Below are 27,367 nucleotides of genomic sequence, written 5' to 3'. Positions count from 1 at the left end.
AAGAAAACAAGCTGCCCCTTTCCTGCGAGTGCAAGTCTTACAGAACAAGAGCAACGCAAATTAAATCTATGACAACAATTCCTGTGTGCAGACAGACGCATGGTGTGATTCTAGGCAGAAAACGATATTTGATTGGCAATTTCAAAGCACATTTACTACTGTGGTAGAGCAAGTGATAATTACTGTAACAGCCTGACACATTTTCCTTATAGTTTAGAGAGGCAGAAAAGAGCACATGTCCTAACAGCTACTAGAGACCATGAGTATGTGGAACCTTGGTGAGTGATTAGACTAGAGCAAAGGAAATGAGCCTTGGTGACGTTGAATGTGTTAGCGTTACACACTGCTATCTGAAATACCACACAGTGCTGCATAGTAAGCATGGGAGTGCAGGAGAAGCAGCTGGCTGTGTGCTAAGAGTGTGTTTCTGGAGACTGTGTATTGTCAGGTGCAAGAGAGATCTGCATGGACGCTTGCACAACTGCATGAAGACTGCAGAGATGCATGTGAGAGTACATGTGTGGTAACGGTTAATTGGAGTTTTGAACATGTAGGAACTACCTCACCCATTGCAGGAGTGGAAGGAAAATCTACCATGTTGATTTCAAATGTGTTAGCATTTGCCTCTCATTTGTGAGATAGTGATTTGTGCTGAATGCTAACCATCACAGTTCAAGAAAACAAGCTGCCCCTTTCCTGCGAGTGCAAGTCTTACAGAACAAGAGCAACACAAATTAAATCTATGACAACCATTCCTGTGTGCAGACACACTCATGGTGTGATTCTAGGCAGAAAACGATATTTGATTGGCAATTTCAAAGCACATTTACTACTGTGGTAGAGCAAGTGATAATTACTGTAACAGCCTGACACATTTTCCTTATAGTTTAGAGAGGCAGAAAAGAGCACATGTCCTAACAGCTACTAGAGACCATGAGTATGTGGAACCTTGGTGAGTGATTAGACTAGAGCGAAGGAAATGAGCCTTGGTGACGTTGAATGTGTTAGCGTTACACACTGCTATCTGAAATACCACACAGTGCTGCATAGTAAGCATGGGAGTGCAGGAGAAGCAGCTGGCTGTGTGCTAAGAGTGTGTTTCTGGAGACTGTGTATTGTCAGGTGCAAGAGAGATCTGCATGGACGCTTGCACAACTGCATGAAGACTGCAGAGATGTATGTAAGAGTACATGTGTGGTAAGGGTTAATTGGAGTTTTGAACATGTAGGAACTACCTCACCCATTGCAGGAGTGGAAGGAAAATCTACCCTGTTGATATCAAATGTGTTAGCATTTGCCTCTCATCTGTGAGATATTGATTTGTGCTGAATGCTAACCATCACAGTTCAAGAAAACAAGCTGCCCCTTTCCTGCGAGTGCAAGTCTTACAGAACAAGAGCAACACAAATTAAATCTCTGACAACAATTCCTGTGTGCAGACAGACTCAAGGTGTGATTCTAGGCAGAAAACGATATTTGATTGGCAATTTCAAAGCACATTTACTACTGTGGTAGAGCAAGTGATAATTACTGTAACAGCCTGACACATTTTCCTTATAGTTTAGAGAGGCAGAAAAGAGCACATGTCCTAACAGCTACTAGAGACCATGAGTATGTGGAACCTTGGTGAGTGATTAGAGTAGAGCAAAGGAAATGAGCCTTGGTGACGTTGAATGTGTTAGCGTTACACACTGCTATCTGAAATACCACACAGTGCTGCATAGTAAGCATGGGAGTGCAGGAGAAGCAGCTGGCTGTGTGCTAAGAGTGTGTTTCTGGAGACTGTGTATTGTCAGGTGCAAGAGAGATCTGCATGGACGCTTGCACAACTGCATGAAGACTGCAGAGATGTATGTGAGAGTACATGTGTGGTAAGGGTTAATTGGAGTTTTGAACATGTAGGAACTACCTCACCCATTGCAGGAGTGGAAGGAAAATCTACCATGTTGATTTCAAATGTGTTAGCATTTGCCTCTCATTTGTGAGATAGTGATTTGTGCTGAATGCTAACCATCACAGTTCAAGAAAACAAGCTGCCCCTTTCCTGCGAGTGCAAGTCTTACAGAACAAGAGCAACACAAATTAAATCTATGACAACCATTCCTGTGTGCAGACACACTCATGGTGTGATTCTAGGCAGAAAACGATATTTGATTGGCAATTTCAAAGCACATTTACTACTGTGGTAGAGCAAGTGATAATTACTGTAACAGCCTGACACATTTTCCTTATAGTTTAGAGAGGCAGAAAAGAGCACATGTCCTAACAGCTACTAGAGACCATGAGTATGTGGAACCTTGGTGAGTGATTAGACTAGAGCAAAGGAAATGAGCCTTGGTGACGTTGAATGTGTTAGCGTTACACACTGCCATCTGAAATACCACACAGTGCTGCATAGTAAGCATGGGAGTGCAGGAGAAGCAGCTGGCTGTGTGCTAAGAGTGTGTTTCTGGAGACTGTGTATTGTCAGGTGCAAGAGAGATCGGCATGGACGCTTGCACAACTGCATGAAGACTGCAGAGATGTATGTGAGAGTACATGTGTGGTAAGGGTTAATTGGAGTTTTGAACATGTAGGAACTACCTCACCCATTGCAGGAGTGGAAGGAAAATCTACCATGTTGATTTCAAATGTGTTAGCATTTGCCTCTCATTTGTGAGATAGTGATTTGTGCTGAATGCTAACCATCACAGTTCAAGAAAACAAGCTGCCCTTTTCCTGCGAGTGCAAGTCTTACAGAACAAGATCAACACAAATTAAATCTATGACAACAATTCCTGTGTGCAGACAGACTCATGGTGTGATTCTAGGCAGAAAACGATATTTGATTGGCAATTTCAAAGCACATTTACTACTGTGGTAGAGCAAGTGATAATTACTGTAACAGCCTGACACATTTTCCTTATAGTTTAGAGAGGCAGAAAAGAGCACATGTCCTAACAGCTACTAGAGACCATGAGTATGTGGAACCTTGGTGAGTGATTAGACTAGAGCAAAGGAAATGAGCCGTGGTGACGTTGAATGTGTTAGCGTTACACACTGCTATCTGAAATACCACACAGTGCTGCATAGTAAGCATGGGAGTGCAGGAGAAGCAGCTGGCTGTGTGCTAAGAGTGTGTTTCTGGAGACTGTGTATTGTCAGGTGCAAGAGAGATCTGCATGGACGCTTGCACAACTGCATGAAGACTGCAGAGATGTATGTGAGAGTACATGTGTGGTGAGGGTTAATTGGAGTTTTGAACATGTAGGAACTACCTCACCCATTGCAGGAGTGGAAGGAAAATCTACCCTGTTGATTTCAAATGTGTTAGCATGTGCCTCTCATCTGTGAGATATTGATTTGTGCTGAATGCTAACCATCACAGTTCAAGAAAACAAGCTGCCCCTTTCCTGCGAGTACAAGTCTTACAGAACAAGAGCAACACAAATTAAATCTCTGACAACAATTCCTGTGTGCAGACAGACTCAAGGTGTGATTCTAGGCAGAAAACGATATTTGATTGGCAATTTCAAAGCACATTTACTACTGTGGTAGAGCAAGTGATAATTACTGTAACAGCCTGACACATTTTCCTTATAGTTTAGAGAGGCAGAAAAGAGCACATGTCCTAACAGCTACTAGAGACCATGAGTATGTGGAACCTTGGTGAGTGATTAGACTAGAGCAAAGGAAATGAGCCTTGGTGATGTTGAATGTGTTAGCGTTACACACTGCTATCTGAAATACCACACAGTGCTGCATAGTAAGCATGGGAGTGCAGGAGAAGCAGCTGGCTGTGTGCTAAGAGTGTGTTTCTGGAGACTGTGTATTGTCAGGTGCAAGAGAGATCTGCATGGACGCTTGCACAACTGCATGAAGACTGCAGAGATGTATGTGAGAGTACATGTGTGGTAAGGGTTAATTGGAGTTTTGAACATGTAGGAACTACCTCACCCATTGCAGGAGTGGAAGGAAAATCTACCATGTTGATTTCAAATGTGTTAGCATTTGCCTCTCATTTGTGAGATAGTGATTTGTGCTGAATGCTAACCATCACAGTTCAAGAAAACAAGCTGCCCCTTTTCTGCGAGTGAAAGTCTTACAGAACAAGATCAACACAAATTAAATCTATGACAACAATTCCTGTGTGCAGACAGACTCATGGTGTGATTCTAGGCAGAAAACGATATTTGATTGGCAATTTCAAAGCACATTTACTACTGTGGTAGAGCAAGTGATAATTACTGTAACAGCCTGACACATTTTCCTTATAGTTTAGAGAGGCAGAAAAGAGCACATGTCCTGACAGCTACTAGAGACCATGAGTATGTGGAACCTTGGTGAGTGATTAGACTAGAGCAAAGGAAATGAGCCTTGGTGACGTTGAATGTGTTAGCGTTACACACTGCTATCTGAAATACCACACAGTGCTGCATAGTAAGCATGGGAGTGCAGGAGAAGCAGCTGGCTGTGTGCTAAGAGTGTGTTTCTGGAGACTGTGTATTGTCAGGTGCAAGAGAGATCTGCATGGACGCTTGCACAACTGCATGAAGACTGCAGAGATGTATGTAAGAGTACATGTGTGGTAAGGGTTAATTGGAGTTTTGAACATGTAGGAACTACCTCACCCATTGCAGGAGTGGAAGGAAAATCTACCCTGTTGATTTCAAATGTGTTAGCATTTGCCTCTCATCTGTGAGATATTGATTTGTGCTGAATGCTAACCATCACAGTTCAAGAAAACAAGCTGCCCCTTTCCTGCGAGTGCAAGTCTTACAGAACAAGAGCAACACAAATTAAATCTCTGACAACAATTCCTGTGTGCAGACAGACTCAAGGTGTGATTCTAGGCAGAAAACGATATTTGATTGGCAATTTCAAAGCACATTTACTACTGTGGTAGAGCAAGTGATAATTACTGTAACAGCCTGACACATTTTCCTTATAGTTTAGAGAGGCAGAAAAGAGCACATGTCCTAACAGCTACTAGAGACCATGAGTATGTGGAACCTTGGTGAGTGATTAGACTAGAGCAAAGGAAATGAGCCTTGGTGACGTTGAATGTGTTAGCGTTACACACTGCTATCTGAAATACCACACAATGCTGCATAGTAAGCATGGGAGTGCAGGAGAAGCAGCTGGCTGTGTGCTAAGAGTGTGTTTCTGGAGACTGTGTATTGTCAGGTGCAAGAGAGATCTGCATGGACATTGCACAACTGCATGAAGACTGCAGAGATGTATGTGAGAGTACATGTGTGGTAAGGGTTAATTGGAGTTTTGAACATGTAGGAACTACCTCACCCATTGCAGGAGTGGAAGGAAAATCTACCATGTTGATTTCAAATGTGTTAGCATTTGCCTCTCATTTGTGAGATAGTGATTTGTGCTGAATGCTAACCATCACAGTTCAAGAAAACAAGCTGCCCCTTTCCTGCGAGTGCAAGTCTTACAGAACAAGAGCAACGCAAATTAAATCTATGACAACAATTCCTGTGTGCAGACAGACGCATGGTGTGATTCTAGGCAGAAAACGATATTTGATTGGCAATTTCAAAGCACATTTACTACTGTGGTAGAGCAAGTGATAATTACTGTAACAGCCTGACACATTTTCCTTATAGTTTAGAGAGGCAGAAAAGAGCACATGTCCTAACAGCTACTAGAGACCATGAGTATGTGGAACCATGGTGAGTGATTAGACTAGAGCAAAGGAAATGAGCCTTGGTGACGTTGAATGTGTTAGCGTTACACACTGCTATCTGAAATACCACACAATGCTGCATAGTAAGCATGGGAGTGCAGGAGAAGCAGCTGGCTGTGTGCTAAGAGTGTGTTTCTGGAGACTGTGTATTGTCAGGTGCAAGAGAGATCTGCATGGCAATTGCACAACTGCATGAAGACTGCAGAGATGTATGTGAGAGGACATGTGTGGGAAGGGTTAATTGGAGTTTTGAACATGTAGGAACTACCTCACCCATTGCAGGAGTGGAAGGAAAATCTACCATGTTGATTTCAAATGTGTTAGCATTTGCCTCTCATTTGTGAGATAGTGATTTGTGCTGAATGCTAACCATCACAGTTCAAGAAAACAAGCTGCCCCTTTCCTGCGAGTGCAAGTCTTACAGAACAAGAGCAACGCAAATTAAATCTATGACAACAATTCCTGTGTGCAGACAGACGCATGGTGTGATTCTAGGCAGAAAACGATATTTGATTGGCAATTTCAAAGCACATTTACTACTGTGGTAGAGCAAGTGATAATTACTGTAACAGCCTGACACATTTTCCTTATAGTTTAGAGAGGCAGAAAAGAGCACATGTCCTAACAGCTACTAGAGACCATGAGTATGTGGAACCTTGGTGAGTGATTAGACTAGAGCAAAGGAAATGAGCCTTGGTGACGTTGAATGTGTTAGCGTTACACACTGCTATCTGAAATACCACACAGTGCTGCATAGTAAGCATGGGAGTGCAGGAGAAGCAGCTGGCTGTGTGCTAAGAGTGTGTTTCTGGAGACTGTGTATTGTCAGGTGCAAGAGAGATCTGCATGGACGCTTGCACAACTGCATGGAGACTGCAGAGATGTATGTAAGAGTACATGTGTGGTAAGGGTTAATTGGAGTTTTGAACATGTAGGAACTACCTCACCCATTGCAGGAGTGGAAGGAAAATCTACCCTGTTGATATCAAATGTGTTAGCATTTGCCTCTCATCTGTGAGATATTGATTTGTGCTGAATGCTAACCATCACAGTTCAAGAAAACAAGCTGCCCCTTTCCTGCGAGTGCAAGTCTTACAGAACAAGAGCAACACAAATTAAATCTCTGACAACAATTCCTGTGTGCAGACAGACTCAAGGTGTGATTCTAGGCAGAAAACGATATTTGATTGGCAATTTCAAAGCACATTTACTACTGTGGTAGAGCAAGTGATAATTACTGTAACAGCCTGACACATTTTCCTTATAGTTTAGAGAGGCAGAAAAGAGCACATGTCCTAACAGCTACTAGAGACCATGAGTATGTGGAACCTTGGTGAGTGATTAGAGTAGAGCAAAGGAAATGAGCCTTGGTGACGTTGAATGTGTTAGCGTTACACACTGCAATCTGAAATACCACACAGTGCTGCATAGTAAGCATGGGAGTGCAGGAGAAGCAGCTGGCTGTGTGCTAAGAGTGTGTTTCTGGAGACTGTGTATTGTCAGGTGCAAGAGAGATCTGCATGGACGCTTGCACAACTGCATGAAGACTGCAGAGATGCATGTGAGAGTACATGTGTGGTAAGGGTTAATTGGAGTTTTGAACATGTAGGAACTACCTCACCCATTGCAGGAGTGGAAGGAAAATCTACCATGTTGATTTCAAATGTGTTAGCATTTGCCTCTCATTTGTGAGATAGTGATTTGTGCTGAATGCTAACCATCACAGTTCAAGAAAACAAGCTGCCCCTTTCCTGCGAGTGCAAGTCTTACAGAACAAGAGCAACACAAATTAAATCTATGACAACCATTCCTGTGTGCAGACACACTCATGGTGTGATTCTAGGCAGAAAACGATATTTGATTGGCAATTTCAAAGCACATTTACTACTGTGGTAGAGCAAGTGATAATTACTGTAACAGCCTGACACATTTTCCTTATAGTTTAGAGAGGCAGAAAAGAGCACATGTCCTAACAGCTACTAGAGACCATGAGTATGTGGAACCTTGGTGAGTGATTAGACTAGAGCAAAGGAAATGAGCCGTGGTGACGTTGAATGTGTTAGCGTTACACACTGCTATCTGAAATACCACACAGTGCTGCATAGTAAGCATGGGAGTGCAGGAGAAGCAGCTGGCTGTGTGCTAAGAGTGTGTTTCTGGAGACTGTGTATTGTCAGGTGCAAGAGAGATCTGCATGGACGCTTGCACAACTGCATGAAGACTGCAGAGATGTATGTAAGAGTACATGTGTGGTAAGGGTTAATTGGAGTTTTGAACATGTAGGAACTACCTCACCCATTGCAGGAGTGGAAGGAAAATCTACCCTGTTGATTTCAAATGTGTTAGCATTTGCCTCTCATCTGTGAGATATTGATTTGTGCTGAATGCTAACCATCACAGTTCAAGAAAACAAGCTGCCCCTTTCCTGCGAGTGCAAGTCTTACAGAACAAGAGCAACACAAATTAAATCTCTGACAACAATTCCTGTGTGCAGACAGACTCAAGGTGTGATTCTAGGCAGAAAACGATATTTGATTGGCAATTTCAAAGCACATTTACTACTGTGGTAGAGCAAGTGATAATTACTGTAACAGCCTGACACATTTTCCTTATAGTTTAGAGAGGCAGAAAAGAGCACATGTCCTAACAGCTACTAGAGACCATGAGTATGTGGAACCTTGGTGAGTGATTAGACTAGAGCAAAGGAAATGAGCCTTGGTGACGTTGAATGTGTTAGCGTTACACACTGCTATCTGAAATACCACACAATGCTGCATAGTAAGCATGGGAGTGCAGGAGAAGCAGCTGGCTGTGTGCTAAGAGTGTGTTTCTGGAGACTGTGTATTGTCAGGTGCAAGAGAGATCTGCATGGACATTGCACAACTGCATGAAGACTGCAGAGATGTATGTGAGAGTACATGTGTGGTAAGGGTTAATTGGAGTTTTGAACATGTAGGAACTACCTCACCCATTGCAGGAGTGGAAGGAAAATCTACCATGTTGATTTCAAATGTGTTAGCATTTGCCTCTCATTTGTGAGATAGTGATTTGTGCTGAATGCTAACCATCACAGTTCAAGAAAACAAGCTGCCCCTTTCCTGCGAGTGCAAGTCTTACAGAACAAGAGCAACGCAAATTAAATCTATGACAACAATTCCTGTGTGCAGACAGACGCATGGTGTGATTCTAGGCAGAAAACGATATTTGATTGGCAATTTCAAAGCACATTTACTACTGTGGTAGAGCAAGTGATAATTACTGTAACAGCCTGACACATTTTCCTTATAGTTTAGAGAGGCAGAAAAGAGCACATGTCCTAACAGCTACTAGAGACCATGAGTATGTGGAACCTTGGTGAGTGATTAGACTAGAGCAAAGGAAATGAGCCTTGGTGACGTTGAATGTGTTAGCGTTACACACTGCTATCTGAAATACCACACAATGCTGCATAGTAAGCATGGGAGTGCAGGAGAAGCAGCTGGCTGTGTGCTAAGAGTGTGTTTCTGGAGACTGTGTATTGTCAGGTGCAAGAGAGATCTGCATGGACATTGCACAACTGCATGAAGACTGCAGAGATGTATGTGAGAGTACATGTGTGGTAAGGGTTAATTGGAGTTTTGAACATGTAGGAACTACCTCACCCATTGCAGGAGTGGAAGGAAAATGTACCATGTTGATTTCAAATGTGTTAGCATTTGCCTCTCATTTGTGAGATAGTGATTTGTGCTGAATGCTAACCATCACAGTTCAAGAAAACAAGCTGCCCCTTTCCTGCGAGTGCAAGTCTTACAGAACAAGAGCAACGCAAATTAAATCTATGACAACAATTCCTGTGTGCAGACAGACGCATGGTGTGATTCTAGGCAGAAAACGATATTTGATTGGCAATTTCAAAGCACATTTACTACTGTGGTAGAGCAAGTGATAATTACTGTAACAGCCTGACACATTTTCCTTATAGTTTAGAGAGGCAGAAAAGAGCACATGTCCTAACAGCTACTAGAGACCATGAGTATGTGGAACCTTGGTGAGTGATTAGACTAGAGCAAAGGAAATGAGCCTTGGTGACGTTGAATGTGTTAGCGTTACACACTGCTATCTGAAATACCACACAGTGCTGCATAGTAAGCATGGGAGTGCAGGAGAAGCAGCTGGCTGTGTGCTAAGAGTGTGTTTCTGGAGACTGTGTATTGTCAGGTGCAAGAGAGATCTGCATGGACGCTTGCACAACTGCATGAAGACTGCAGAGATGCATGTGAGAGTACATGTGTGGTAACGGTTAATTGGAGTTTTGAACATGTAGGAACTACCTCACCCATTGCAGGAGTGGAAGGAAAATCTACCATGTTGATTTCAAATGTGTTAGCATTTGCCTCTCATTTGTGAGATAGTGATTTGTGCTGAATGCTAACCATCACAGTTCAAGAAAACAAGCTGCCCCTTTCCTGCGAGTGCAAGTCTTACAGAACAAGAGCAACACAAATTAAATCTATGACAACCATTCCTGTGTGCAGACACACTCATGGTGTGATTCTAGGCAGAAAACGATATTTGATTGGCAATTTCAAAGCACATTTACTACTGTGGTAGAGCAAGTGATAATTACTGTAACAGCCTGACACATTTTCCTTATAGTTTAGAGAGGCAGAAAAGAGCACATGTCCTAACAGCTACTAGAGACCATGAGTATGTGGAACCTTGGTGAGTGATTAGACTAGAGCGAAGGAAATGAGCCTTGGTGACGTTGAATGTGTTAGCGTTACACACTGCTATCTGAAATACCACACAGTGCTGCATAGTAAGCATGGGAGTGCAGGAGAAGCAGCTGGCTGTGTGCTAAGAGTGTGTTTCTGGAGACTGTGTATTGTCAGGTGCAAGAGAGATCTGCATGGACGCTTGCACAACTGCATGAAGACTGCAGAGATGTATGTAAGAGTACATGTGTGGTAAGGGTTAATTGGAGTTTTGAACATGTAGGAACTACCTCACCCATTGCAGGAGTGGAAGGAAAATCTACCCTGTTGATATCAAATGTGTTAGCATTTGCCTCTCATCTGTGAGATATTGATTTGTGCTGAATGCTAACCATCACAGTTCAAGAAAACAAGCTGCCCCTTTCCTGCGAGTGCAAGTCTTACAGAACAAGAGCAACACAAATTAAATCTCTGACAACAATTCCTGTGTGCAGACAGACTCAAGGTGTGATTCTAGGCAGAAAACGATATTTGATTGGCAATTTCAAAGCACATTTACTACTGTGGTAGAGCAAGTGATAATTACTGTAACAGCCTGACACATTTTCCTTATAGTTTAGAGAGGCAGAAAAGAGCACATGTCCTAACAGCTACTAGAGACCATGAGTATGTGGAACCTTGGTGAGTGATTAGAGTAGAGCAAAGGAAATGAGCCTTGGTGACGTTGAATGTGTTAGCGTTACACACTGCTATCTGAAATACCACACAGTGCTGCATAGTAAGCATGGGAGTGCAGGAGAAGCAGCTGGCTGTGTGCTAAGAGTGTGTTTCTGGAGACTGTGTATTGTCAGGTGCAAGAGAGATCTGCATGGACGCTTGCACAACTGCATGAAGACTGCAGAGATGTATGTGAGAGTACATGTGTGGTAAGGGTTAATTGGAGTTTTGAACATGTAGGAACTACCTCACCCATTGCAGGAGTGGAAGGAAAATCTACCATGTTGATTTCAAATGTGTTAGCATTTGCCTCTCATTTGTGAGATAGTGATTTGTGCTGAATGCTAACCATCACAGTTCAAGAAAACAAGCTGCCCCTTTCCTGCGAGTGCAAGTCTTACAGAACAAGAGCAACACAAATTAAATCTATGACAACCATTCCTGTGTGCAGACACACTCATGGTGTGATTCTAGGCAGAAAACGATATTTGATTGGCAATTTCAAAGCACATTTACTACTGTGGTAGAGCAAGTGATAATTACTGTAACAGCCTGACACATTTTCCTTATAGTTTAGAGAGGCAGAAAAGAGCACATGTCCTAACAGCTACTAGAGACCATGAGTATGTGGAACCTTGGTGAGTGATTAGACTAGAGCAAAGGAAATGAGCCTTGGTGACGTTGAATGTGTTAGCGTTACACACTGCCATCTGAAATACCACACAGTGCTGCATAGTAAGCATGGGAGTGCAGGAGAAGCAGCTGGCTGTGTGCTAAGAGTGTGTTTCTGGAGACTGTGTATTGTCAGGTGCAAGAGAGATCGGCATGGACGCTTGCACAACTGCATGAAGACTGCAGAGATGTATGTGAGAGTACATGTGTGGTAAGGGTTAATTGGAGTTTTGAACATGTAGGAACTACCTCACCCATTGCAGGAGTGGAAGGAAAATCTACCATGTTGATTTCAAATGTGTGAGGATTTGCCTCTCATTTGTGAGATAGTGATTTGTGCTGAATGCTAACCATCACAGTTCAAGAAAACAAGCTGCCCTTTTCCTGCGAGTGCAAGTCTTACAGAACAAGATCAACACAAATTAAATCTATGACAACAATTCCTGTGTGCAGACAGACTCATGGTGTGATTCTAGGCAGAAAACGATATTTGATTGGCAATTTCAAAGCACATTTACTACTGTGGTAGAGCAAGTGATAATTACTGTAACAGCCTGACACATTTTCCTTATAGTTTAGAGAGGCAGAAAAGAGCACATGTCCTAACAGCTACTAGAGACCATGAGTATGTGGAACCTTGGTGAGTGATTAGACTAGAGCAAAGGAAATGAGCCGTGGTGACGTTGAATGTGTTAGCGTTACACACTGCTATCTGAAATACCACACAGTGCTGCATAGTAAGCATGGGAGTGCAGGAGAAGCAGCTGGCTGTGTGCTAAGAGTGTGTTTCTGGAGACTGTGTATTGTCAGGTGCAAGAGAGATCTGCATGGACGCTTGCACAACTGCATGAAGACTGCAGAGATGTATGTGAGAGTACATGTGTGGTGAGGGTTAATTGGAGTTTTGAACATGTAGGAACTACCTCACCCATTGCAGGAGTGGAAGGAAAATCTACCCTGTTGATTTCAAATGTGTTAGCATTTGCCTCTCATCTGTGAGATATTGATTTGTGCTGAATGCTAACCATCACAGTTCAAGAAAACAAGCTGCCCCTTTCCTGCGAGTACAAGTCTTACAGAACAAGAGCAACACAAATTAAATCTCTGACAACAATTCCTGTGTGCAGACAGACTCAAGGTGTGATTCTAGGCAGAAAACGATATTTGATTGGCAATTTCAAAGCACATTTACTACTGTGGTAGAGCAAGTGATAATTACTGTAACAGCCTGACACATTTTCCTTATAGTTTAGAGAGGCAGAAAAGAGCACATGTCCTAACAGCTACTAGAGACCATGAGTATGTGGAACCTTGGTGAGTGATTAGACTAGAGCAAAGGAAATGAGCCTTGGTGACGTTGAATGTGTTAGCGTTACACACTGCTATCTGAAATACCACACAGTGCTGCATAGTAAGCATGGGAGTGCAGGAGAAGCAGCTGGCTGTGTGCTAAGAGTGTGTTTCTGGAGACTGTGTATTGTCAGGTGCAAGAGAGATCTGCATGGACGCTTGCACAACTGCATGAAGACTGCAGAGATGTATGTGAGAGTACATGTGTGGTAAGGGTTAATTGGAGTTTTGAACATGTAGGAACTACCTCACCCATTGCAGGAGTGGAAGGAAAATCTACCATGTTGATTTCAAATGTGTTAGCATTTGCCTCTCATTTGTGAGATAGTGATTTGTGCTGAATGCTAACCATCACAGTTCAAGAAAACAAGCTGCCCCTTTTCTGCGAGTGAAAGTCTTACAGAACAAGATCAACACAAATTAAATCTATGACAACAATTCCTGTGTGCAGACAGACTCATGGTGTGATTCTAGGCAGAAAACGATATTTGATTGGCAATTTCAAAGCACATTTACTACTGTGGTAGAGCAAGTGATAATTACTGTAACAGCCTGACACATTTTCCTTATAGTTTAGAGAGGCAGAAAAGAGCACATGTCCTGACAGCTACTAGAGACCATGAGTATGTGGAACCTTGGTGAGTGATTAGACTAGAGCAAAGGAAATGAGCCTTGGTGACGTTGAATGTGTTAGCGTTACACACTGCTATCTGAAATACCACACAGTGCTGCATAGTAAGCATGGGAGTGCAGGAGAAGCAGCTGGCTGTGTGCTAAGAGTGTGTTTCTGGAGACTGTGTATTGTCAGGTGCAAGAGAGATCTGCATGGACGCTTGCACAACTGCATGAAGACTGCAGAGATGTATGTAAGAGTACATGTGTGGTAAGGGTTAATTGGAGTTTTGAACATGTAGGAACTACCTCACCCATTGCAGGAGTGGAAGGAAAATCTACCCTGTTGATTTCAAATGTGTTAGCATTTGCCTCTCATCTGTGAGATATTGATTTGTGCTGAATGCTAACCATCACAGTTCAAGAAAACAAGCTGCCCCTTTCCTGCGAGTGCAAGTCTTACAGAACAAGAGCAACACAAATTAAATCTCTGACAACAATTCCTGTGTGCAGACAGACTCAAGGTGTGATTCTAGGCAGAAAACGATATTTGATTGGCAATTTCAAAGCACATTTACTACTGTGGTAGAGCAAGTGATAATTACTGTAACAGCCTGACACATTTTCCTTATAGTTTAGAGAGGCAGAAAAGAGCACATGTCCTAACAGCTACTAGAGACCATGAGTATGTGGAACCTTGGTGAGTGATTAGACTAGAGCAAAGGAAATGAGCCTTGGTGACGTTGAATGTGTTAGCGTTACACACTGCTATCTGAAATACCACACAATGCTGCATAGTAAGCATGGGAGTGCAGGAGAAGCAGCTGGCTGTGTGCTAAGAGTGTGTTTCTGGAGACTGTGTATTGTCAGGTGCAAGAGAGATCTGCATGGACATTGCACAACTGCATGAAGACTGCAGAGATGTATGTGAGAGTACATGTGTGGTAAGGGTTAATTGGAGTTTTGAACATGTAGGAACTACCTCACCCATTGCAGGAGTGGAAGGAAAATCTACCAAGTTGATTTCAAATGTGTTAGCATTTGCCTCTCATTTGTGAGATAGTGATTTGTGCTGAATGCTAACCATCACAGTTCAAGAAAACAAGCTGCCCCTTTCCTGCGAGTGCAAGTCTTACAGAACAAGAGCAACGCAAATTAAATCTATGACAACAATTCCTGTGTGCAGACAGACGCATGGTGTGATTCTAGGCAGAAAACGATATTTGATTGGCAATTTCAAAGCACATTTACTACTGTGGTAGAGCAAGTGATAATTACTGTAACAGCCTGACACATTTTCCTTATAGTTTAGAGAGGCAGAAAAGAGCACATGTCCTAACAGCTACTAGAGACCATGAGTATGTGGAACCATGGTGAGTGATTAGACTAGAGCAAAGGAAATGAGCCTTGGTGACGTTGAATGTGTTAGCGTTACACACTGCTATCTGAAATACCACACAATGCTGCATAGTAAGCATGGGAGTGCAGGAGAAGCAGCTGGCTGTGTGCTAAGAGTGTGTTTCTGGAGACTGTGTATTGTCAGGTGCAAGAGAGATCTGCATGGCAATTGCACAACTGCATGAAGACTGCAGAGATGTATGTGAGAGGACATGTGTGGGAAGGGTTAATTGGAGTTTTGAACATGTAGGAACTACCTCACCCATTGCAGGAGTGGAAGGAAAATCTACCATGTTGATTTCAAATGTGTTAGCATTTGCCTCTCATTTGTGAGATAGTGATTTGTGCTGAATGCTAACCATCACAGTTCAAGAAAACAAGCTGCCCCTTTCCTGCGAGTGCAAGTCTTACAGAACAAGAGCAACGCAAATTAAATCTATGACAACAATTCCTGTGTGCAGACAGACGCATGGTGTGATTCTAGGCAGAAAACGATATTTGATTGGCAATTTCAAAGCACATTTACTACTGTGGTAGAGCAAGTGATAATTACTGTAACAGCCTGACACATTTTCCTTATAGTTTAGAGAGGCAGAAAAGAGCACATGTCCTAACAGCTACTAGAGACCATGAGTATGTGGAACCTTGGTGAGTGATTAGACTAGAGCAAAGGAAATGAGCCTTGGTGACGTTGAATGTGTTAGCGTTACACACTGCTATCTGAAATACCACACAGTGCTGCATAGTAAGCATGGGAGTGCAGGAGAAGCAGCTGGCTGTGTGCTAAGAGTGTGTTTCTGGAGACTGTGTATTGTCAGGTGCAAGAGAGATCTGCATGGACGCTTGCACAACTGCATGGAGACTGCAGAGATGTATGTAAGAGTACATGTGTGGTAAGGGTTAATTGGAGTTTTGAACATGTAGGAACTACCTCACCCATTGCAGGAGTGGAAGGAAAATCTACCCTGTTGATATCAAATGTGTTAGCATTTGCCTCTCATCTGTGAGATATTGATTTGTGCTGAATGCTAACCATCACAGTTCAAGAAAACAAGCTGCCCCTTTCCTGCGAGTGCAAGTCTTACAGAACAAGAGCAACACAAATTAAATCTCTGACAACAATTCCTGTGTGCAGACAGACTCAAGGTGTGATTCTAGGCAGAAAACGATATTTGATTGGCAATTTCAAAGCACATTTACTACTGTGGTAGAGCAAGTGATAATTACTGTAACAGCCTGACACATTTTCCTTATAGTTTAGAGAGGCAGAAAAGAGCACATGTCCTAACAGCTACTAGAGACCATGAGTATGTGGAACCTTGGTGAGTGATTAGAGTAGAGCAAAGGAAATGAGCCTTGGTGACGTTGAATGTGTTAGCGTTACACACTGCAATCTGAAATACCACACAGTGCTGCATAGTAAGCATGGGAGTGCAGGAGAAGCAGCTGGCTGTGTGCTAAGAGTGTGTTTCTGGAGACTGTGTATTGTCAGGTGCAAGAGAGATCTGCATGGACGCTTGCACAACTGCATGAAGACTGCAGAGATGCATGTGAGAGTACATGTGTGGTAAGGGTTAATTGGAGTTTTGAACATGTAGGAACTACCTCACCCATTGCAGGAGTGGAAGGAAAATCTACCATGTTGATTTCAAATGTGTTAGCATTTGCCTCTCATTTGTGAGATAGTGATTTGTGCTGAATGCTAACCATCACAGTTCAAGAAAACAAGCTGCCCCTTTCCTGCGAGTGCAAGTCTTACAGAACAAGAGCAACACAAATTAAATCTATGACAACCATTCCTGTGTGCAGACACACTCATGGTGTGATTCTAGGCAGAAAACGATATTTGATTGGCAATTTCAAAGCACATTTACTACTGTGGTAGAGCAAGTGATAATTACTGTAACAGCCTGACACATTTTCCTTATAGTTTAGAGAGGCAGAAAAGAGCACATGTCCTAACAGCTACTAGAGACCATGAGTATGTGGAACCTTGGTGAGTGATTCGACTAGAGCAAAGGAAATGAGCCTTGGTGACGTTGAATGTGTTAGCGTTACACACTGCTATCTGAAATACCACACAGTGCTGCATAGTAAGCATGGGAGTGCAGGAGAAGCAGCTGGCTGTGTGCTAAGAGTGTGTTTCTGGAGACTGTGTATTGTCAGGTGCAAGAGAGATCTGCATGGACGCTTGCACAACTGCATGAAGACTGCAGAGATGTATGTAAGAGTACATGTGTGGTAAGGGTTAATTGGAGTTTTGAACATGTAGGAACTACCTCACCCATTGCAGGAGTGGAAGGAAAATCTACCCTGTTGATATCAAATGTGTTAGCATTTGCCTCTCATCTGTGAGATATTGATTTGTGCTGAATGCTAACCATCACAGTTCAAGAAAACAAGCTGCCCCTTTCCTGCGAGTGCAAGTCTTACAGAACAAGAGCAACACAAATTAAATCTCTGACAACAATTCCTGTGTGCAGACAGACTCAAGGTGTGATTCTAGGCAGAAAACGATATTTGATTGGCAATTTCAAAGCACATTTACTACTGTGGTAGAGCAAGTGATAATTACTGTAACAGCCTGACACATTTTCCTTATAGTTTAGAGAGGCAGAAAAGAGCACATGTCCTAACAGCTACTAGAGACCATGAGTATGTGGAACCTTGGTGAGTGATTAGAGTAGAGCAAAGGAAATGAGCCTTGGTGACGTTGAATGTGTTAGCGTTACACACTGCTATCTGAAATACCACACAGTGCTGCATAGTAATCATGGGAGTGCAGGAGAAGCAGCTGGCTGTGTGCTAAGAGTGTGTTTCTGGAGACTGTGTATTGTCAGGTGCAAGAGAGATCTGCATGGACATTGCACAACTGCATGAAGACTGTAGAGATGTATGTGAGAGTACATGTGTGGTAAGGGTTAATTGGAGTTTTGAACATGTAGGAACTACCTCACCCATTGCAGGAGTGGAAGGAAAATCTACCATGTTGATTTCAAATGTGTTAGCATTTGCCTCTCATTTGTGAGATAGTGATTTGTGCTGAATGCTAACCATCACAGTTCAAGAAAACAAGCTGCCCCTTTCCTGCGAGTGCAAGTCTTACAGAACAAGAGCAACACAAATTAAATCTATGACAACCATTCCTGTGTGCAGACACACTCATGGTGTGATTCTAGGCAGAAAACGATATTTGATTGGCAATTTCAAAGCACATTTACTACTGTGGTAGAGCAAGTGATAATTACTGTAACAGCCTGACACATTTTCCTTATAGTTTAGAGAGGCAGAAAAGAGCACATGTCCTAACAGCTACTAGAGACCATGAGTATGTGGAACCTTGGTGAGTGATTAGACTAGAGCAAAGGAAATGAGCCTTGGTGACGTTGAATGTGTTAGCGTTACACACTGCTATCTGAAATACCACACCGTGCTGCATAGTAAGCATGGGAGTGCAGGAGAAGCAGCTGGCTGTGTGCTAAGAGTGTGTTTCTGGAGACTGTGTATTGTCAGGTGCAAGAGAGATCTGCATGGACGCTTGCACAACTGCATGAAGACTGCAGAGATGTATGTAAGAGTACATGTGTGGTAAGGGTTAATTGGAGTTTTGAACATGTAGGAATTACCTCACCCATTGCAGGAGTGGAAGGAAAATCTACCCTGTTGATTTCAAATGTGTTAGCATTTGCCTCTCATCTGTGAGATATTGATTTGTGCTGAATGCTAACCATCACAGTTCAAGAAAACAAGCTGCCCCTTTCCTGCGAGTGCAAGTCTTACAGAACAAGAGCAACGCAAATTAAATCTCTGACAACAATTCCTGTGTGCAGACAGACTCATGGTGTGATTCTAGGCAGAAAACGATATTTGATTGGCAATTTCAAAGCACATTTACTACTGTGGTAGAGCAAGTGATAATTACTGTAACAGCCTGACACATTTTCCTTATAGTTTAGAGAGGCAGAAAAGAGCACATGTCCTAACAGCTACTAGAGACCATGAGTATGTGGAACCTTGGTGAGTGATTAGACTACAGCAAAGGACATGAGCCTTGGTGACGTTGAATGTGTTAGCGTTACACACTGCTATCTGAAATACCACACAGTGCTGCATAGTAAGCATGGGAGTGCAGGAGAAGCAGCTGGCTGTGTGCTAAGAGTGTGTTTCTGGAGACTGTGTATTGTCAGGTGCAAGAGAAATCTGCATGGACGCTTGCACAACTGCATGAAGACTGCAGAGATGTATGTGAGAGTACATGTGTGGTAAGGGTTAATTGGAGTTTTGAACATGTAGGAACTACCTCACCCATTGCAGGAGTGGAAGGAAAATCTACCCTGTTGATTTCAAATGTGTTAGCATTTGCCTCTCATCTATGAGATATTGATTTGTGCTGAATGCTAACCATCACAGTTCAAGAAAACAAGCTGCCCCTTTCCTGCGAGTGTAAGTCTTACAGAACAAGAGCAACGCAAATTAAATCTCTGACAACAATTCCTGTGTGCAGACAGACTCATGGTGTGATTCTAGGCAGAAAAGGATATTTGATTGGCAATTTCAAAGCACATTTACTACTGTGGTAGAGCAAGTGATAATTACTGTAACAGCCTGACACATTTTCCTTATAGTTTAGAGAGGCAGAAAAGAGCACATGTCCTAACAGCAACTAGAGACCATGAGTATGTGGAACCTTGGTGAGTGATTAGACTAGAGCAAAGGAAATGAGCCTTGGTGACGTTGAATGTGTTAGCGTTACACACTGCTATCTGAAATACCAAACAGTGCTGCATAGTAAGCATGGGAGTGCAGGAGAAGCAGCTGGCTGTGTGCTAAGAGTGTGTTTCTGGAGACTGTGTATTGTCAGGTGCAAGAGAGATCTGCATGGACGCTTGCACAACTGCATGAAGACTGCAGAGATGTATGTAAGAGTACATGTGTGGTAAGGGTTAATTGGAGTTTTGAACATGTAGGAACTACCTCACCCATTGCAGGAGTGGAAGGAAAATCTACCCTGTTGATTTCAAATGTGTTAGCATTTGCCTCTCATCTGTGAGATATTGATTTGTGCTGAATTCTAACCATCACAGTTCAAGAAAACAAACTGCCCCTTTCCTGCGAGTGCAAGTCTTACAGAACAAGAGCAACACAAATTAAATCTCTGACAACAATTCCTGTGTGCAGACAGACTCAAGGTGTGATTCTAGGCAGAAAACGATATTTGATTGGTAATTTCAAAGCACATTTACTACTGTGGTAGAGCAAGTGATAATTACTGTAACAGCCTGATACTTTTTCCTTATAGTTTAGAGAGGCAGAAAAGAGCACATGTCCTAACAGCTACTAGAGACCATGAGTATGTGGAACCTTGGTGAGTGATTAGACTAGAGCAAAGGAAATGAGCCTTGGTGACGTTGAATGTGTTAGCGTTACACACTGCTATCTGAAATACCACACAGTGCTGCATAGTAAGCATGGGAGTGCAGGAGAAGCAGCTGGCTGTGTGCTAAGAGTGTGTTTCTGGAGACTGTGTATTGTCAGGTGCAAGAGAGATCTGCATGGACGCTTGCACAACTGCATGAAGACTGCAGAGATGTATGTGAGAGTACATGTGTGGTAAGGGTTAATTGGAGGGTTGAACATGTAGGAACTACCTCACCCATTGCAGGAGTGGAAGGAAAATCTACCATGTTGATTTCAAATGTGTTAGCATTTGCCTCTCATTTGTGAGATAGTGATTTGTGCTGAATGCTAACCATCACAGTTCAAGAAAACAAGCTGCCCCTTTCCTGCGAGTGCAAGTCTTACAGAACAAGAGCAACACAAATTAAATCTATGACAACCATTCCTGTGTGCAGACACACTCATGGTGTGATTCTAGGCAGAAAACGATATTTGATTGGCAATTTCAAAGCACATTTACTACTGTGGTAGAGCAAGTGATAATTACTGTAACAGCCTGACACATTTTCCTTATAGTTTAGAGAGGCAGAAAAGAGCACATGTCCTAACAGCTACTAGAGACCATGAGTATGTGGAACCATGGTGAGTGATTAGACTAGAGCAAAGGAAATGAGCCTTGGTGACGTTGAATGTGTTAGCGTTACACACTGCTATCTGAAATACCACACAATGCTGCATAGTAAGCATGGGAGTGCAGGAGAAGCAGCTGGCTGTGTGCTAAGAGTGTGTTTCTGGAGACTGTGTATTGTCAGGTGCAAGAGAGATCTGCATGGCAATTGCACAACTGCATGAAGACTGCAGAGATGTATGTGAGAGGACATGTGTGGGAAGGGTTAATTGGAGTTTTGAACATGTAGGAACTACCTCACCCATTGCAGGAGTGGAAGGAAAATCTACCATGTTGATTTCAAATGTGTTAGCATTTGCCTCTCATTTGTGAGATAGTGATTTGTGCTGAATGCTAACCATCACAGTTCAAGAAAACAAGCTGCCCCTTTCCTGCGAGTGCAAGTCTTACAGAACAAGAGCAACGCAAATTAAATCTATGACAACAATTCCTGTGTGCAGACAGACGCATGGTGTGATTCTAGGCAGAAAACGATATTTGATTGGCAATTTCAAAGCACATTTACTACTGTGGTAGAGCAAGTGATAATTACTGTAACAGCCTGACACATTTTCCTTATAGTTTAGAGAGGCAGAAAAGAGCACATGTCCTAACAGCTACTAGAGACCATGAGTATGTGGAACCTTGGTGAGTGATTAGACTAGAGCAAAGGAAATGAGCCTTGGTGACGTTGAATGTGTTAGCGTTACACACTGCTATCTGAAATACCACACAGTGCTGCATAGTAAGCATGGGAGTGCAGGAGAAGCAGCTGGCTGTGTGCTAAGAGTGTGTTTCTGGAGACTGTGTATTGTCAGGTGCAAGAGAGATCTGCATGGACGCTTGCACAACTGCATGGAGACTGCAGAGATGTATGTAAGAGTACATGTGTGGTAAGGGTTAATTGGAGTTTTGAACATGTAGGAACTACCTCACCCATTGCAGGAGTGGAAGGAAAATCTACCCTGTTGATATCAAATGTGTTAGCATTTGCCTCTCATCTGTGAGATATTGATTTGTGCTGAATGCTAACCATCACAGTTCAAGAAAACAAGCTGCCCCTTTCCTGCGAGTGCAAGTCTTACAGAACAAGAGCAACACAAATTAAATCTCTGACAACAATTCCTGTGTGCAGACAGACTCAAGGTGTGATTCTAGGCAGAAAACGATATTTGATTGGCAATTTCAAAGCACATTTACTACTGTGGTAGAGCAAGTGATAATTACTGTAACAGCCTGACACATTTTCCTTATAGTTTAGAGAGGCAGAAAAGAGCACATGTCCTAACAGCTACTAGAGACCATGAGTATGTGGAACCTTGGTGAGTGATTAGAGTAGAGCAAAGGAAATGAGCCTTGGTGACGTTGAATGTGTTAGCGTTACACACTGCAATCTGAAATACCACACAGTGCTGCATAGTAAGCATGGGAGTGCAGGAGAAGCAGCTGGCTGTGTGCTAAGAGTGTGTTTCTGGAGACTGTGTATTGTCAGGTGCAAGAGAGATCTGCATGGACGCTTGCACAACTGCATGAAGACTGCAGAGATGCATGTGAGAGTACATGTGTGGTAAGGGTTAATTGGAGTTTTGAACATGTAGGAACTACCTCACCCATTGCAGGAGTGGAAGGAAAATCTACCATGTTGATTTCAAATGTGTTAGCATTTGCCTCTCATTTGTGAGATAGTGATTTGTGCTGAATGCTAACCATCACAGTTCAAGAAAACAAGCTGCCCCTTTCCTGCGAGTGCAAGTCTTACAGAACAAGAGCAACACAAATTAAATCTATGACAACCATTCCTGTGTGCAGACACACTCATGGTGTGATTCTAGGCAGAAAACGATATTTGATTGGCAATTTCAAAGCACATTTACTACTGTGGTAGAGCAAGTGATAATTACTGTAACAGCCTGACACATTTTCCTTATAGTTTAGAGAGGCAGAAAAGAGCACATGTCCTAACAGCTACTAGAGACCATGAGTATGTGGAACCTTGGTGAGTGATTCGACTAGAGCAAAGGAAATGAGCCTTGGTGACGTTGAATGTGTTAGCGTTACACACTGCTATCTGAAATACCACACAGTGCTGCATAGTAAGCATGGGAGTGCAGGAGAAGCAGCTGGCTGTGTGCTAAGAGTGTGTTTCTGGAGACTGTGTATTGTCAGGTGCAAGAGAGATCTGCATGGACGCTTGCACAACTGCATGAAGACTGCAGAGATGTATGTAAGAGTACATGTGTGGTAAGGGTTAATTGGAGTTTTGAACATGTAGGAACTACCTCACCCATTGCAGGAGTGGAAGGAAAATCTACCCTGTTGATATCAAATGTGTTAGCATTTGCCTCTCATCTGTGAGATATTGATTTGTGCTGAATGCTAACCATCACAGTTCAAGAAAACAAGCTGCCCCTTTCCTGCGAGTGCAAGTCTTACAGAACAAGAGCAACACAAATTAAATCTCTGACAACAATTCCTGTGTGCAGACAGACTCAAGGTGTGATTCTAGGCAGAAAACGATATTTGATTGGCAATTTCAAAGCACATCTACTACTGTGGTAGAGCAAGTGATAATTACTGTAACAGCCTGACACATTTTCCTTATAGTTTAGAGAGGCAGAAAAGAGCACATGTCCTAACAGCTACTAGAGACCATGAGTATGTGGAACCTTGGTGAGTGATTAGAGTAGAGCAAAGGAAATGAGCCTTGGTGACGTTGAATGTGTTAGCGTTACACACTGCTATCTGAAATACCACACAGTGCTGCATAGTAATCATGGGAGTGCAGGAGAAGCAGCTGGCTGTGTGCTAAGAGTGTGTTTCTGGAGACTGTGTATTGTCAGGTGCAAGAGAGATCTGCATGGACATTGCACAACTGCATGAAGACTGTAGAGATGTATGTGAGAGTACATGTGTGGTAAGGGTTAATTGGAGTTTTGAACATGTAGGAACTACCTCACCCATTGCAGGAGTGGAAGGAAAATCTACCATGTTGATTTCAAATGTGTTAGCATTTGCCTCTCATTTGTGAGATAGTGATTTGTGCTGAATGCTAACCATCACAGTTCAAGAAAACAAGCTGCCCCTTTCCTGCGAGTGCAAGTCTTACAGAACAAGAGCAACACAAATTAAATCTATGACAACCATTCCTGTGTGCAGACACACTCATGGTGTGATTCTAGGCAGAAAACGATATTTGATTGGCAATTTCAAAGCACATTTACTACTGTGGTAGAGCAAGTGATAATTACTGTAACAGCCTGACACATTTTCCTTATAGTTTAGAGAGGCAGAAAAGAGCACATGTCCTAACAGCTACTAGAGACCATGAGTATGTGGAACCTTGGTGAGTGATTAGACTAGAGCAAAGGAAATGAGCCTTGGTGACGTTGAATGTGTTAGCGTTACACACTGCTATCTGAAATACCACACCGTGCTGCATAGTAAGCATGGGAGTGCAGGAGAAGCAGCTGGCTGTGTGCTAAGAGTGTGTTTCTGGAGACTGTGTATTGTCAGGTGCAAGAGAGATCTGCATGGACGCTTGCACAACTGCATGAAGACTGCAGAGATGTATGTAAGAGTACATGTGTGGTAAGGGTTAATTGGAGTTTTGAACATGTAGGAATTACCTCACCCATTGCAGGAGTGGAAGGAAAATCTACCCTGTTGATTTCAAATGTGTTAGCATTTGCCTCTCATCTGTGAGATATTGATTTGTGCTGAATGCTAACCATCACAGTTCAAGAAAACAAGCTGCCCCTTTCCTGCGAGTGCAAGTCTTACAGAACAAGAGCAACGCAAATTAAATCTCTGACAACAATTCCTGTGTGCAGACAGACTCATGGTGTGATTCTAGGCAGAAAACGATATTTGATTGGCAATTTCAAAGCACATTTACTACTGTGGTAGAGCAAGTGATAATTACTGTAACAGCCTGACACATTTTCCTTATAGTTTAGAGAGGCAGAAAAGAGCACATGTCCTAACAGCTACTAGAGACCATGAGTATGTGGAACCTTGGTGAGTGATTAGACTACAGCAAAGGACATGAGCCTTGGTGACGTTGAATGTGTTAGCGTTACACACTGCTATCTGAAATACCACACAGTGCTGCATAGTAAGCATGGGAGTGCAGGAGAAGCAGCTGGCTGTGTGCTAAGAGTGTGTTTCTGGAGACTGTGTATTGTCAGGTGCAAGAGAAATCTGCATGGACGCTTGCACAACTGCATGAAGACTGCAGAGATGTATGTGAGAGTACATGTGTGGTAAGGGTTAATTGGAGTTTTGAACATGTAGGAACTACCTCACCCATTGCAGGAGTGGAAGGAAAATCTACCCTGTTGATTTCAAATGTGTTAGCATTTGCCTCTCATCTATGAGATATTGATTTGTGCTGAATGCTAACCATCACAGTTCAAGAAAACAAGCTGCCCCTTTCCTGCGAGTGTAAGTCTTACAGAACAAGAGCAACGCAAATTAAATCTCTGACAACAATTCCTGTGTGCAGACAGACTCATGGTGTGATTCTAGGCAGAAAAGGATATTTGATTGGCAATTTCAAAGCACATTTACTACTGTGGTAGAGCAAGTGATAATTACTGTAACAGCCTGACACATTTTCCTTATAGTTTAGAGAGGCAGAAAAGAGCACATGTCCTAACAGCAACTAGAGACCATGAGTATGTGGAACCTTGGTGAGTGATTAGACTAGAGCAAAGGAAATGAGCCTTGGTGACGTTGAATGTGTTAGCGTTACACACTGCTATCTGAAATACCAAACAGTGCTGCATAGTAAGCATGGGAGTGCAGGAGAAGCAGCTGGCTGTGTGCTAAGAGTGTGTTTCTGGAGACTGTGTATTGTCAGGTGCAAGAGAGATCTGCATGGACGCTTGCACAACTGCATGAAGACTGCAGAGATGTATGTAAGAGTACATGTGTGGTAAGGGTTAATTGGAGTTTTGAACATGTAGGAACTACCTCACCCATTGCAGGAGTGGAAGGAAAATCTACCCTGTTGATTTCAAATGTGTTAGCATTTGCCTCTCATCTGTGAGATATTGATTTGTGCTGAATTCTAACCATCACAGTTCAAGAAAACAAACTGCCCCTTTCCTGCGAGTGCAAGTCTTACAGAACAAGAGCAACACAAATTAAATCTCTGACAACAATTCCTGTGTGCAGACAGACTCAAGGTGTGATTCTAGGCAGAAAACGATATTTGATTGGTAATTTCAAAGCACATTTACTACTGTGGTAGAGCAAGTGATAATTACTGTAACAGCCTGATACTTTTTCCTTATAGTTTAGAGAGGCAGAAAAGAGCACATGTCCTAACAGCTACTAGAGACCATGAGTATGTGGAACCTTGGTGAGTGATTAGACTAGAGCAAAGGAAATGAGCCTTGGTGACGTTGAATGTGTTAGCGTTACACACTGCTATCTGAAATACCACACAGTGCTGCATAGTAAGCATGGGAGTGCAGGAGAAGCAGCTGGCTGTGTGCTAAGAGTGTGTTTCTGGAGACTGTGTATTGTCAGGTGCAAGAGAGATCTGCATGGACGCTTGCACAACTGCATGAAGACTGCAGAGATGTATGTGAGAGTACATGTGTGGTAAGGGTTAATTGGAGTTTTGAACATGTAGGAACTACCTCACCCATTGCAGGAGTGGAAGGAAAATCTACCATGTTGATTTCAAATGTGTTAGCATTTGCCTCTCATTTGTGAGATAGTGATTTGTGCTGAATGCTAACCATCACAGTTCAAGAAAACAAGCTGCCCCTTTCCTGCGAGTGCAAGTCTTACAGAACAAGAGCAACACAAATTAAATCTATGACAACCATTCCTGTGTGCAGACACACTCATGGTGTGATTCTAGGCAGAAAACGATATTTGATTGGCAATTTCAAAGCACATTTACTACTGTGGTAGAGCAAGTGATAATTACTGTAACAGCCTGACACATTTTCCTTATAGTTTAGAGAGGCAGAAAAGAGCACATGTCCTAACAGCTACTAGAGACCATGAGTATGTGGAACCTTGGTGAGTGATTAGACTAGAGCAAAGGAAATGAGCCTTGGTGACGTTGAATGTGTTAGCGTTACACACTGCTATCTGAAATACCACACAGTGCTGCATAGTAAGCATGGGAGTGCAGGAGAAGCAGCTGGCTGTGTGCTA

This window comes from Triturus cristatus, chromosome 1_1 (genome assembly GCF_964204655.1).
Source record: "Triturus cristatus chromosome 1_1, aTriCri1.1, whole genome shotgun sequence".
Classification (NCBI taxonomy): Eukaryota; Metazoa; Chordata; class Amphibia; order Caudata; family Salamandridae; genus Triturus; species Triturus cristatus.
The sequence above is the reverse complement of the archived record's forward strand: the minus strand, read 5'-3'. Positions refer to the sequence as shown.